The sequence below is a fragment of the Eptatretus burgeri genome, chromosome 11 (genome assembly GCF_056783735.1).
Source record: "Eptatretus burgeri isolate ZD-2024b chromosome 11, Ebu_testis_v1, whole genome shotgun sequence".
Taxonomy (NCBI): domain Eukaryota; kingdom Metazoa; phylum Chordata; class Myxini; order Myxiniformes; family Myxinidae; genus Eptatretus; species Eptatretus burgeri.
Window position 1 is genome coordinate 70,619,391 of NC_140971.1, and position 15,378 is coordinate 70,634,768.

Below are 15,378 nucleotides of genomic sequence, written 5' to 3' on the forward strand. Positions count from 1 at the left end.
GTGGTACCTCGTGACAAGCCCAGAACACCAGCAGATGTCGATCGCGTGGTCTCTGCTGAGATTACTGACAAACGCACAAATCCGGAAATACACCGTATCGTGACATCAAACATGATTCACGGCCCATGTGGGGAATGGAACATCTTGAGCCCTTGCATTGGCAGACCGGAAGTGCACAAAGCACTATCCCAAAGCCCTATGAGAAACGACAAGCTTCTCTGATGACTCCTATCCCCTGTACAGAAGACCGGCAGAAGCAGCATCTGGTGATCCCATCATGAAGACAATACGAGGCGGTGCTAACATATTGGTTAACAATGCATGGGTTGTGCCTTACAACCCATATATTGTCCTCAGGTACGATGCTCACATCAACCTTGAGATCATATGTGCTGTCACCAGTGTGAAGTACCTGTACAAATACCTTGAAAAGGGCCCGGACCAGTGCCTGGTCAGACTAGAGCCACATGAGAGGATGTGAGAGGCATTACGACATGATGAAGTGACACGATACGAACTAGGGCGTTGCATCACCACATCTGAGGGATACTGGTGCATATACGATTTCCCCATTCAAATCAAGTACCCACCAGTCGAGATGCTGGCACTCCATATACAGGATGAGCAGGTGATCACGTTCAAGGACGAAGGTGCCGTACAGAACGTGGCGGAGTCAGGACCCCCTGCAACAACGCTCATCGCCTTTTTCGAAGCCATGAATCTCCATCTACACGTGCGTCATGTTCTATATCCAGATGTGTTCCAACACTTCACCGACTTTAGGAAAACGTTTCAATTGTGGAAGAGAAGGCTGAGTTTCCAGGATAACCGTAAGGCTGATACGGTTGGGCAGCTCCCCATTATTTCCATCAATTCACATAATGCCGAGTTGTACTATCTACGCATGCTACTGTACCGCATGCCTGGCCCCACATGCTTTCAGGATCTCCGTCGTGTTGGTGGTAGGGTCATGGAGACCTATCTGGCAGCCTGCATTGCATATGGCATCGTTGACAATGACCAGGAGGTGGATTCTGTTATGGAAGAGGCTGCAAATATTGCATTTGGCCCTGCAGTCCGCGAAGTATTTGCCAACATGCTCATATTTGTCCTCAGAGGCAACCACGTGCAGTTCTGGGAAAGGCACAAGTAAGCGCTGTGCGAGGACTTCATGCGTGCAGCAGGTGTGAATGAGCCAAATGGACGCATTGTGAGTGAAGTGCTACTGGAGCTGAGGGACAAAATTGAGAGGCACGGCTTTTCGCTCAGGAAGAGCTTTGGCCTTCCTGAGCCTGAACCAGTTCATATCCAATCTCGCATTCCTCGCGTCATCGAGCACGAAACAGGGCACAATATAGCAGAACTTGAGGCTCACATCGCTCAGAGTGCCTTCTTAATGACGAGCAGTGCGTTGTTGTCGATAAAGTGATGACAAGTGTGGAACACGGACATGGCTGGATGATCGCAGTTGATGCAAGTCGTGAGACTGTGAAAACATTCACATTGTCTCATATACTCAACAAAGTGTGAGCAAAGGGCAAAGTGGCTCTTGCGATTGCTGCAAGTGGTATTGCAGCTACTCTGTTGCCTAAAGGGGTCACCTTCCATAGTAGGACCAAGTGTCCTCTCATTCTCACTGATGAGTCCACTTGCAACATTAGTGAAAATGACACCACTGCAGCACTCATACGAATGACGAATATAATGGTGGTGGATGAGGTTTCAATGATGGATCGTCACGCATTGGAGGCAGCAGATCGAACATTCCAGTGGCTTCGGGGCTCAGAGGAACCATTTGGCGGCATCACAATGGTTTTCAGTGGTGACTGGAGGCAGATCCTTACTGTTGTGCCACACGGTAGCCGGATTGACATAGTTGGAAGGTGTTTCAAGAGCTCATACCTGTGGAGAAAAGTGCAGATACTTCGTCTCACAGTAAACATGAGGATGATGCAGGGTGCTGGAGAACAACAGGACGAATCTGATTTTGCAAAATTCCTGCTGGATCTGGGTGAAAGGAAGATTCCTGTCAATCCAGAAGAGGGTGAATTTGCTATTCAGCTCAGGGAACTGCTCATTCTTCCAAGTGAAAAACTTCAGGATATTGTCACGTGGGTGTACAAGGACTTGCACAACAACATTACGAACCCCAAGTGGCTATGCGAGCGTGTTATACTATGTCCGACCAATTCCGAAGTCAATAAGGTAAATGACTACATGACAACCATATTTCAAGGGGAGGAACATGTTTGCTGTAGCGTCGATACAGCAGAATCTGAAGGTGATCATTTGTATCCGCCTGAGTTCCTGAACACCCTCTGTCCATCTGGTATGCCTCCACATCGGATCACTCTCAAGGTGGGTATGGTGATCATGCTGCTACGAAACTTCGACCAGCAGAGCGGGCACTGCAATGGCTCAAGGTACATCATCCATCAGATCCTTCCAAATCTGTTAGTTGCAAAATCTATGATGTGTGTCAATTCTGGACGCACATTGCTCATTCCACGCATAACATTGAGTCCATCTGACAACATCTTCCCGTTCACTCTGCGGCGTCGGCAGTTTCCGGTACGGCCATGCTTTGCCATGACTGTAAATAAATCTCAAAGGCAGTCACTACACCGTGTTGGGGTCTTCTGCACAAGAGACTTCTTCAGCCATTGTCAGTTCTACGTGGCGGCCAGTATGGTTGGCAGATGCAGCAGCCTCTGCATTCTTGCCCTGGACGAGGAAACAAAGAAGAAGCGCCGTTTCCTCAGCAATGTTGTTTCTGAAGAGGTGCTGACGACATAAAGGTGTGTACATGTAGACAATTTTTATTATTATTTATTTATTGAATAAAAATTGTTCCAAAAATAATTGATCAAAACGTTGGCAGATCCAGCAGCCTCTGCATTCTTGCCCTGGATGAGGAAACAAAGAAGAAGGCCCGTTTCCTCAGCAATGTTGTTTATGAAGAGGTGCTAACGACATAAAGGTGTGTACATGTAGACAATTTTTATTATTATTTATTTATTGAAGAAAAATTGTTCCAAAAATAATTTATCAAAAAAAGTGCACAACATTTTTTGTTTCCAAGTGTCAAAACGGTTTGGCCTTTGGAAGTGTTAAGAAATTCATCTCTACTCAACATGCTTCCCAACGAAATAAATCTCATTTTGGTGGTATGCTTTGCAAACTTTTTTTTTTAAACTATTATAAAACTACAACAATTTGAACATGGAATACCTAATGACACTGTACTTTCAGGTCTCCTACAAATCCTACCCTGTCGCCTCACCGTGGCGTAGGAGTTGCAATGGTCAATGGCAGCGAATGTCATGGCTAGCAAAGACAGGGAGGTAAACTTGATTTTAATTTGCATTTTAAGTAACTTCTTCTTCCTCTTTCGGCTTGCTCCCGTTAGGGGTCGCCACAGCGGACCAACTGTCTCCATTTCGCTCTATCCTCCACATCTTCCATTGACACTCCAACCACCCGCATGTCCGCCCTCACCGCATCCATGAACCTCTTCTTTGGCCTTCCTCTTCTCCTCCTGCCTGGCGGCTCCATCTTCAACATCCTTCTCCCGATATACTCCGTTTCCCTCCTGTGCACATGTCCAAACCATCTCAATCTCGCCTCTCTCACTTTGTTTCCAAACCGTCCTACCTGCGCTGTCCCTCTAATACACTCATTTCTTATCCTATCCATCCTCGTCACTCCCAACGAGAATCGCAGCATCTTTAACTCTGCCACCTCCAGCTCTGCTTCCTGTCTTTTTGTTAGCGCCACCGCCTCCAAACCATACAACATAGCTGGTCTCACTACCGTCTTGTATACTTTCCCCTTCACTCTTGCAGCTACCCTTCTGTCACAAATCACTCCTGCAACTCTTCTCCACCCACTCCATCCTGCCTGCACTCTCTTTTTCACTTCTCTCCCACACTCTCCGTTACTTTGGACAGTTGATCCCAAGTATTTAAACCAATCCACCTTCCCCACCTCAACTCCTTGCAACTGCACCATACCACCACCCTCCCTCTCATTTACGCACATGTACTCCGTCTTACTCCGACTGACTAACATTCCCCTTCTCTCCAGTGCGTACCTCCACCTCTCAAGGCTCGATTCAGCCTGCTCCCTACTCTCCCTACAGATCATGATGTCATCCGCGAACATCATGGTCCATGGAGACTCCAGTCTGATCTCGTCCGTAAACCTGTCCATCACCATTGCAAACAGGAAAGGGCTCAGAGTCGATCCTTGGTGCAATCCCACTTTAACCTTAAACCGGACGGTCATTCCTACCGCACACCTCACCGCTGTCACACTGTCCTCATACATATCCTGCACGATCCTCACATACTTCTCCAACACTCCCGACTTCCTCATACAATACCACAACTCCTCTCTTGGCACCCTATCATAAGCTTTCTCTAAATCCACAAACACACAATGTAACTCTTTCTGGCCTTCCCTATACTTCTCCATCAACATTCTCAAAGCAAACATCGCATCAGTGGTGCTCTTTCCTGGCATAAACCCATATTGCTGCTCACAGATCATCACCTCTCCTCTCAACCGAGCTTCCACGACTCTTTCCCACAACTTCATGGTGTGGCTTAACAACTTTATCCCTCTGTAATTTCCACAGCTCTGCACATCACCCTTATTCTTGAAAATCGGAACCAGTACACTTAATCTCCACTCCTCCGGCATCCTCTCACTTTCCAAGACTTTATTAAACAATCTGGTTAACAACCCCACTGCCATCTCTCCTAAGCACTTCCATGCCTCCACTGGTATACCATCTGGGCCAACCGCCTTTCCACTTTTCATCTTCTTCATAGCAGTCCTCACTTCATTCTTACTGATCCACCCCACTTCCAGATTCACTATCTCCACCTCTTCCAACCTTCTCTCTCTCTCATTTTCTTCATTCATCAGCTCCTCAAAGTACTCCATCCACCTTCTCAACACACTCTCCTCGCTCGTCAGCACATTCCCATTTGCGTCCTTTATCACCCTAACCTGCAGCACATCCTTCCCAGCTCGGTCCCTCTGTCTTGCCAATCGGTATAAATCCTTTTCCCCTTCTTTTGTATCCAACTTCTTATACAGCTCGTCATATGCCTTTTCCTTGGCCTTAGCCACCTCTCTTTTTGCTTTTCGACGCCACTCCTTGTACTCCTGCCGACTTTCTTCATCTCTCTGACTATCCCACTTCTTTTTCGCCAACCCCTTCTTCCTTATACTTTCCTGTACTTCCTCATTCCACCACCAAGTCTCCTTATCTTCCTTCCTCTGTCCAGATGTCACACCAAGTACCTTCCTAGCTATCTCCCTCACAACTTCTGCTGTCGTTGCCCAATCATCCCACCCATCTTTACCACCATCCAACGCCTGTCTCACCTCCTCCCTAAATTTCACGCAACAGTCTTCCTCCTTCAGCTTCCACCATCTGGTCCTTGGTTCAGCCCTCACTCTCTTCCTCAACCTCACCTCTAAAGTCATCCTACAGACCACCAATCGATGCTGTCGAGCTACACTCTCCCCTGCCACAACCTTACAGTCACTAATCTCTTTCAGGTTGCATCTCCTACTTAAGATGTAATCCACCTGTGTGCACTTTCCTCCACTCTTGTATGTCACCCTGTGTTCCTCCTTCTTCTTGAAATACGTGTTTACCACTGCCATTTCCATTCTTTTTGCAAACTCTACCACCATTTGCCCTTCCACATTTCTCTTGTTGAGACCGTACCTCCCCATCACCTCCTCATCCTCTTTATTCCCTTCCCCAACATGTCCATTGAAATCTGCTCCAATCACCACTCTTTCATCCTTGGATACACTCTCCACCACTTCATCTAACTCACTCCAGAAATCTTCTTTATATTCCATCTCACACCCCATATGTGGGGCATATGCACTGATGACATTCATCATCACCCCTTCAATTTCCAACTTCACACTCATCACTCGGTCAGACACCCTCCTCACCTCCAATACCCTCTTGACATGATCTTCCTTCAGGATTATCCCGACACCATTTCTCCTCCCATCCACACCATGGTAGAACAGTTTGAAACCACCTCCAATGCTCCTCGCCTTACTCCCCATCCACTTGGTCTCTTGTACACACAGTATGTCCACCTTTCTTCTCTCCATCATATCAGCCAACTCTCGCCCTTTGCCAGTCATCGTCCCAACATTCAGAGTTCCAACTCTCACCTCCACACTTCTACCCTTCCCCCTCTCCCACTGCCTCCGGACTCGCCTTCCCCGTCTCCTTCTCCTCCTTCGCCCAGCAGTAGCACAATTTCCACTGGTACCCTGCTGACCACCAGTACCGATGGCGGTCGTTGGTAACCCGGGCCTCGACCGATCCGGTATGGAAATTCGTTTTGTTGTCCGCATAATGATTTGGCATAGGTTTTTACGCCGGATGCCCTTCCTGACGCAACCCTGGTCGCCTCTTACGACACACAGGGATATGGTACACCTATTCTAACCGGGGCATACACCGGGCCCAGTACAACTGGTGCTCATTTCGCCGACCTCGGAAGGATGGCAGGCTGAGTCAACCCCCTGGTGTTTTCGACTTGGTTTATATATATTTATATATATAAATATATAAATATATATATATATATATATATATATATAAACATATATATATATATATATATATATATATATATATATATATATACACATATATACACATTATATATATACACATTATATATATACACATATATTAATTCAGTGTCCCAACAGGGCTTGAACTCAGGACCTCTTGGGTCCCAAGCCACTGCCCTTACCACTGCACCAACACCAGGCTTAATTTTTAGTAACTCTGTGTGTGTAAATATCACAGCAGTTGTTACTTCAATGCAAGCGATAATTTGTGGATTGCATGTGAACATTCCATACGGGCACGCACTACTTCCGGGTAGTGATGACTTACTGTATTCTAATAATTTCTCGATTTCTTATGCACATTTATAGATAAACACAATGCCCCAATCCAGTCGTCGTTTACGAGAGCGAAGGAACGGCCTGTGTGATTGTTGTTTCTGGCATGCGGTTTGAAAGTTTTTTTTTATTGCATGTACGGCCACGCACGTACGGGCACGTGAGAGCGAAGGAACGGCCTGTATGGTTGTTTCTGGCACGCGGTTTGAAAGTTTTTTTTGTTTTGTTTTGTTTGCACGTACGGCCACGCACGTACGGGCACGCACCTACGGGCACACACTAGTTAATAAATTGACGCGACGTCACAAATAATTATCAGGTGCGCGTTGTCATGGTAACGGCAGCAGATTGAAAATTTTCACAACTCATTTAAAGCCACCATGTGACATTCAACAACTTATCATCGGTGCTTGTTGCCTTCATTCTGATCGTAGAAAATATTTGAAAATACCTAGGAACATTGCTTTTCAACCAGCTTTACGATCCCATTATCAGGTTTGAAATATCTTGTAAAACAAAAATGTATATTTTATATGTGTGTTTTTCATGTTTTGGGTGACCCTGACCTTGACCTTGGGTCAATTACGATCAAACTTTGTACACATGTTAATATTACTTGCATAATAGACATTATAAGTTTCAATATAATAAGTGAAAAACTGTTTGAGAAATAGCCATGTGTAATTCACAAAATTCCCCATTGGTTTATAATGGGTGATAATATAAAGTGATGCAGAATCCAGATCCTGATCTTGAACATCACCAAAAGTCACATATCTTTTTGCACTGCGGATTTCTATCAGCTGTTAAAATTTCATCCAAATCGATTAAGAATTGTGACCTGTAGAACGAATAGAATTTTTTTTAAATCACGCCAACAGCTAAAAACTTTGACGTCATATGCTTGCGAAAACTTTGCATAATTTGTACTAACATGCATTTTAAAACATTTAGATATTCCATTGAAGTTTGTTTTGGCATCAACCGGAAATCGCTACGACTTCCGGTCACTGAGTTATGTCCAAAAATGTGTTTTCACGTCGCGACGTTTAGTTCAATTAAGACAGGGTTTGGACGCGGACTGTCTCAGGTGGATTGCCTATCAGGTGTAAAAATTTAAGAACGACTGGTCCAGCCGTTTGGGCTGTAGACGACCGGACAAACAAACAAACCAACAAATGGAACAGACCAACATACTTGACAAAATCGAAAATTTCGCCAACTAACAAACGGACCCAAATACAATACCCTCTCCTTCAGCGAGGGAAACTAGAAAGCATCTGAAAATGCAAAGCCCGTCCACGTCCGCTTTGCACTCAAACTAAATTTGACAAAAATAACAGTTAAGAAAAAAAAACACACACTGAATCTCAATGGCAAACAAGGATTTTGATTAAAACTTTTTTTGCTGGTCTACCACTTTACCGATGACATCATCCTTAGAATCCTTAATTCACCATTGGGAGTAGAATGAGATGTGCCAAGTTTCAAATTTGTCCAATCAGTGGTTTCAGAAATAAAATTTAATTTATTCTTGCGTTTAATCCAAAATGTCTAAAATACCATGTGACTTATGATGTCACAATTATCATTAAAATATTCTCCATTTTTTTTTTGGGGGGGGGGGAGGTCGTCTCCTATTATACAAGTGGTTGCTGAGAAGAATTTTTTTAAAAATAATACAGCAAAAAAAGGCCAAAAATGGGTCAAATAATAATAATTAATAATTTTAACAAAATTATTAATTTTACTTCTCCATATTTTCATAATAAATCTTTGTTGAAAATTTGATGACAAAAGCTCAAATGGTAAAAAAGTTACAGGCTGGACAAACACAAAGTTATGGCCCGGACAGGCATGCTGCGCAAGGGATGGGTGAACAATGGGCGCCATTTTGTTAACCCTGTCTATCGCTGCGCAAGGGATGGGTGAACAATGGGCGCCATTTTGTTAACCCTGTCTATCGCTGCGCAAGGGATGGGTGAACAATGGGCGCCATTTTGTTAACCCTGTCTTCCGCTGCGCAAGGGATGGGCGAACAATGGGCGCCATTTTGTTAACCCTGTCTTCCGCTGTGCAAGGGATGGGTGAACAATGGGCGCCATTTTGTTAACCTTGTCTTCCGCTGTGTGGGGGATGGGCTAACAATGGGCACCATTTTGTTAACCCTGTCGTCCGCTCTGCGGGGGATGGGCTAACAATGGGCGCCATTTTGTTACCCAGTGTAAAACCAGGTTGGCCAAACTCTTTGCATGAAAGCCACTGTTCCTTATGTATTGTTACGTTTGAGGGGGGGGGGGGTATGCATTCAAAGGGTAATTAGGATGTTTAATTAGATATGCCATGCTGTTCGAGTTTACCAGGATCTCGATGTAATAAGTAGTAATTCAGTGGTGATAAGTTGTCTAGTGAATGTTCATTTCTTCAAGGGGGAAATGATAAATGTCACGTAATTAGATAGGGACACGGGATAGGGTAAGGGTGTCTGCGTAAACCCCTTTTGCTATTCTCTGAAGACTGGCCGTGACGTCACAGGACAGTGCAGCGGATGGCTCCGCCCCGTGATCACGATTGGCGGAAGGCGATGGCGGTGGGCCAATAAACGGCTCGATTGGGAGTGACGAGGACAGAAGGATAAAAAGGTTCTGTTCGGGGTCGAAAAGGAAGAGGAAGAAGAAGAAGAAGATTACAACCAGAACGATCGTGTTTTTTTTGGTGTGGAAGCTGTGGCGGCCGAGAGCGTCCTGGTTGCTGTGCTGAGTCGATCGTGCTCTTGATCGTGTCTGGGAGCCTTGCCGAGCCTCGTGCCTCGCCTCGGTTGGCTCTGGGGTTCTGCTGACTCGGAGTACGGGGTCGGGAAGCGGGCGGACCTGCCTCCCTCTCCTGCTCGCGGCTTGGCGCGGGAGCTGGTTCCCTGGCGGCTGTGGGCGGACTTGGGCCAGGACCAGGGGGTCGACAGCACCGCGGTTTCTCCTGCCCCCCCCCCCCCCCGGCGAGAGCAAGGCCGGCTCGTCCGGCGCCGATCCAGGGACAGTTGCGTCCACACCACGGTCCAGCCTGACCACCAGAGATAGCTACGTTTTGTGTGTGTGTGTGTGTGTGTGTGTGTGTGTGTGTGTGTGTGTGTGTGTGTGTGTGTGTGTGTGTGTGTGTGTGTGTGTGTGTGTGTGTGTGTGTGTGTGTGTGTGTGTGTGTGTGTGCGCGTGTTTGGCGCCTTAGAGGGAGTGAGAACTGTATATTCATTGGAATTGTCTGTGTTTTTCCCCACGCCCGATCCCACACAATCCCGTCGAATCGCCCCGGATCCCTCTTCTTGCCGAGTCTTGTTATTTCTGGTGAAAATAAAAACAAATAAACATCATCAACTCAGTGAAAAGCGATTCGTGCCACCTTCCTCGTCCCGTTTGCGGTAGAGCGATTAGAACCGCCATGTTTGGGTTATAAACAAATAAATCGCCTCCATCGTTTCGGCTCATTCTACGTTGGCGGGACTGTTCAAGTCCCGTGGACGTCACATTGGTGTCAGGGTGTTGGATGTTCGAACCCCTCTAAATTATATATCAGGATTAAAATCTCGCCACGAATTGGAATATAAAATTACTACAGAAAAGCGCGCGAGTGCGGGAAAATTTTGGCGGGATTTTTCAAATTAAATTAATTGGCGGCAAACGGGACTTCTGCACCATGGCGGATGTGCAGATGTTTGAGGAGGAAGGCCACGTGTCTGGCAGCGAGTCGGGGGAAGAGGGGAGAGACGGGGGTAGGGTTGGAACCTCCCCCATTCCGAACGTGGACCGTGCTTCATCGCCCGTAACGGAGCCGGCAGCGCCGGAAACCGGCACGATGACGATCTGGACAGTGCTGGAACGTTTAATGAGTGCAATTGCAGCACAGGGGGCAAAAATGACGGCACAGGGGGCAGAAATGACAGATCAATTGGGGGTAATGGGGGTACAGTTGGGTGCACGGATTGATTTAATGAGGGATGAATTGGGGGAAAAGATGGAGAAAATGAAAACTGAGATGCAGGAGTGTGTGGATGTTAAATTGGGAGAAATACAAAGTAAATTCGAGGATAGATTGGAGGAAACAAAGGTAGAAATTACATCGGAGGGGGAAAATATACGGAAAAAATTGGTAGATAAAATTGATGCAACGAACATTCGGGTTGATAAAGTGGATGAAAGCCTGGAACGTCATCGTGCCTGTGTGGATGCTCGTATGCAGCTGCAAGTTGAAGAGTGGGGAGAGCTGAGGAAGCAAGGGATGAATTTGGCGGAGGAGGTAAAAGGATTGGAGGCTCGTTTGGACGAACAAGATAAAATTATGAGCCAAGATGAAGTCTTGGATAAAGGCCTGGTAGAGCCGTCTTTTGTAAGTAGAGTGTCCGAGTTGGTTGAGGAGCAGCTACAAACTCGCGACGGAGCCTTGGAGGAGGTTGTGCGGGCCCAGAAGATCCTGCGGGAAGAGGTGAATCGGTCCATTCAACGTTTGGAACAGGAGGCAAAATTGACCCATGAGACCCTCACCACAAAACATCTTTGGCCACAGTGGGCTCCGAAATTGGATACGCAGCCACAAGGGTGTTTGATCCCTGGGCTGGATTCGGACAAGGGAGAAACTGAGAAGCGGGCCACCGTAAAAGTGATCCCCCTGGTAAATTCCGACGGGTCAGGGAGCGTTGAAGCTTTTCTGATGCAATTTGAGTGCATTTCCCGACTAAACGGGTGGAATGAGCAGGAACGTACAGGGAATTTGGTGGCAACGTTGCGGGGACCAGCCGCAGATGTGTTAAACATGATCGCGGAGGGGATGTTGACCAGCTCCCCCATCTGCGAGGCGTTGAGCTGTCGGTTTGGGTTCGCGGCAAACTGTGATCTGGTGCGGGCCCAGCTCCAGCACCGCAGATTAAAGCCGGGTGAGACAGTGCAGGAGCTGGCACAGGACATTTACCAATCAGTCAGGATCGCGTATCGGGACCTTACAGTGGAGGCATGGGACAGACTGGCACGAGAAATTTTTAGTTGCTCTTCCTGACCCTAATGTCCGAGCGGCCGAGTGCGCGGCCAGGCTGGCCTCGTGGAGTCGGCCGGGTCGGGTTCTAGAGAGGCCATCGGTGACGATCCGACAGGCGGAGATCCAGGATCAGGGAGGGGGGCTGGGAGAAATTGGCATTACCCAAATGCTTCAGAGGATGAATCCTCCTCCTGAACCGCCAGGTCTATCCGAGATGCCCTTTCATAGGTCGGGTCCGGTGATCACTGTCGGGGGTCTGGGAGACTAGATCGGGCTGAGCATATAGGGCCATGCACGGCTGGTGAGATTGTGGCGAAGTGCCTCCTTTAGTGGAAAAAAAAAATGAATTGTGGGAAAATTGGCATGGGTTTGTAAGTTCTGCTGGGTTTTAGAGTGACAATCGGGACAGTGGGTAATTGGTAACAAAGCGGGCACAAGTGGCTGTCCAATGGCTGGTGCGTGGATCGGGTGAGAAGTGCTGTGTGAGTTGTTTTAAGTTAAGAAGTGAAATGTATGGTGCACACATTGATTTTTTATTGGACATGGTGTGATAACAGGGAAGGTCATGGTCGGCAAAGTGTTAGAAATGCAGGTGTCACATGTAAGGCCGATGGGGTGGGGGAGTCATGTGGGTTTTGTGGGTGGGGATGATGTGCTTGTCCACAGGGATTGCTGAGGCTCACGGTGAGCGTGAATTGCGACCCCCTTCAAGGAGATTCACCACCTGGTGGCTAATGGTGACAGTGTCTGGAGGCAACTGGGAGAGGGTCTGGTTGGGCGACCAAGGCGGGTAGGACCTTGGCGACCCAGGAAGGCCAGAGGAGCCAGTGAGACCCCTTCCAGAGTGTTGTGCAGGATTAGAGCTGATGGCTACCAGGGGGGAGGGAATCAAAGGGAGCGGGGCGGAGAAACGTCCGGGTTGGACTAAAGCTTACCTGTGGGCATGGTTGCACCTGAGATGCCCCCATCATCTTGTGGTAACTCACCCCATGGCCACGACAGGATTCAGCCTGCATGATTAAAATGAGGACCATGACCTAGAAATGTGATGATGACCATGGTGTGAGTGTTGTGAAGACGTGTGAGTCCCACCCGATCCCGCACAACTTGACAGGTGCAGCAAGGGCATGATGTCCGCATAATTTTGGGGCAAGCAAATTTGAAAATTGGCTCCCCAGGTAACGCTGGGTTTATTAGCATCCACTGGGGGAGGCGGTCAAGTGTAAATATCCTGTGAATAGTGTCGTTAAGGCTTAGAGTAGGAATATAAAGTATGTGTTGTGTTTTTGTGGAACCTTTTGTTTCCCCTCCCCAGATCACTGGAAGAGTGCTGGGCAAGAGCGATGATCCGGAGGATGGAGTGCAACTTCGCTCAGTGCTCTCATGTGATAAAATTAAAAAAAAAACAAAAAAAAAAGAATGATTGTTTAGGCGAGGATAAGGCCATAAGGGGGTAGTACATTGAGCAGGATAGGTAAGTTAGCTGCGACTCGCTGCCCATTGCCCCTCCTACTTTATTTCGTTAGGTTAATTAGGTATGAGTCAGTAAGTGTTAAGGCTGGTACGGTAGCGCCTGTGATATACCTTGCAGGAGCTGCGGTACCAGAGGAGGGGGCAGTGTTACATTTGAGGTGGGGGGGTATGCATTCAAAGGGTAATTAGGATGTTTAATTAGGTATGCCATGCTGTTCGAGTTTACCAGGATCTCGATGTAATAAGTAGTAATTCAGTGGTGATAAGTTGTCTAGTAAATGTTCATTTCTTCAAGGGGGAAATGATAAATGTCACGTAATTAGATAGGGACACGGGATAGGGTAAGGGTGTCTGCGTAAACCCCTTTTGGTATTCTCTGAAGACTGGCCGTGACGTCACAGGACAGTGCAGTGGATGGCTCCGCCCCGTGATCACGATTGGCGGAAGGTGATGGCGGTGGGCCAATAAACGGCTCAATTGGGAGTGACGAGGACAGAAGGATAAAAAGGTTCTGTTCGGGGTCGAAAAGGAAGAAGAAGAAGATCACAACCAGAACGATCGTGTTTTTTTTGGTGTGGAAGCTGTGGCGGCCGAAAGCGTCCTGGTTGCTGTGCTGAGTCGATCGTGCTCTTGATCGTGTCTGGGAGCCTTGCCGAGCCTCGTGCCTCGCCTCGGTTGGCTCTGGGGTTCTGCTGACTCGGAGTACGGGGTCGGGAAGCGGGCGGACCTGCCTCCCTCTCCTGCTCGCGGCTTGGCGCGGGAGCTGGTTCCCTGGCGGCTGTGGGCGGACTTGGGCCAGGACCAGGGGGTCGACAGCACCGCGGTTTCTCCTGCCCCCCCCCCCTGGCGAGAGCAAGGCCGGCTCGTCCGGCGCCGATCCAGGGACAGTTGTGTCCACACCACGGTCCAGCCTGACCACCAGAGATAGCTACGTTGCGTGTGTGTGTGTGTGTGTGTGTGTGTGTGTGTGTGTGTGTGTGTGTGTGTGTGTGTGTGTGTGTGTGTGTTTGGTGCCTTAGAGGGATTGAGAACTGTATATTCATTGGAATTGTCTGTGTTTTTCCCCACGCCCGATCCCACACAATCCCGTCGAATCGCCCCGGATCCCTCTTCTTGCCGAGTCTTGTTATTTCTGGTGAAAATAAAAACAAATAAACATCATCAACTCAGTGAAAAGCGACTTGTGCCACCTTCCTCGTCCCGTTTGCGGTAGAGCGATTAGAACCGCCATGTTTGGGTTATAAACAAATAAATCGCCTACATCGTTTAGGCTCATTCTACGTTGGCGGGACTGTTCAAGTCCCGTGGACGTCACAGTATTAACGACCTGACCCAAGGTACTACCAATGCAACATTTGGTGGAGATCAAGCCAGCCCTGTTTTTTTCTATTATTTTCAGATGTACATACACATGCATACAGTACTTCTGAAAGTTTGACGAAGATCCATTCGACCATCTCTGAGTAAAATGGCAACACACAGACACAGACAGACAAACATCTCTCTTATAGATTCCTTGCTGGGGTATCTGGTGTTGCCCGGTGCTGTTCTAATCCTGTTGGCATTTTGAAGAAATCAAATTTTGGGTTTTTTCTATTTTTTTTTTGTGGGGGCCTAAAACACTTCCCTGCACCCACTTAGGAATGTAGTATGGAATCATTTAATATTATCTTTCACATACAGTACAAGCATTATGTATGACCTCAAACAAATCAAATGCATCATACCGAGGAAGATTTCCTCTATGACATAAAAAATTCTTAAGAATCCTGCGAGGGAAAGTCCTGAAATCAGTATTTCTTATTAGTTCACCTGGAATGTAGTTCCGGGGAGCTTATGGGATGGCGCATCGTCCGACTGTCAGTCCATCCGTCCACAAATACTTGCAACTTCTTCTCTGAAACTACAAATACGATTTTGACGAAA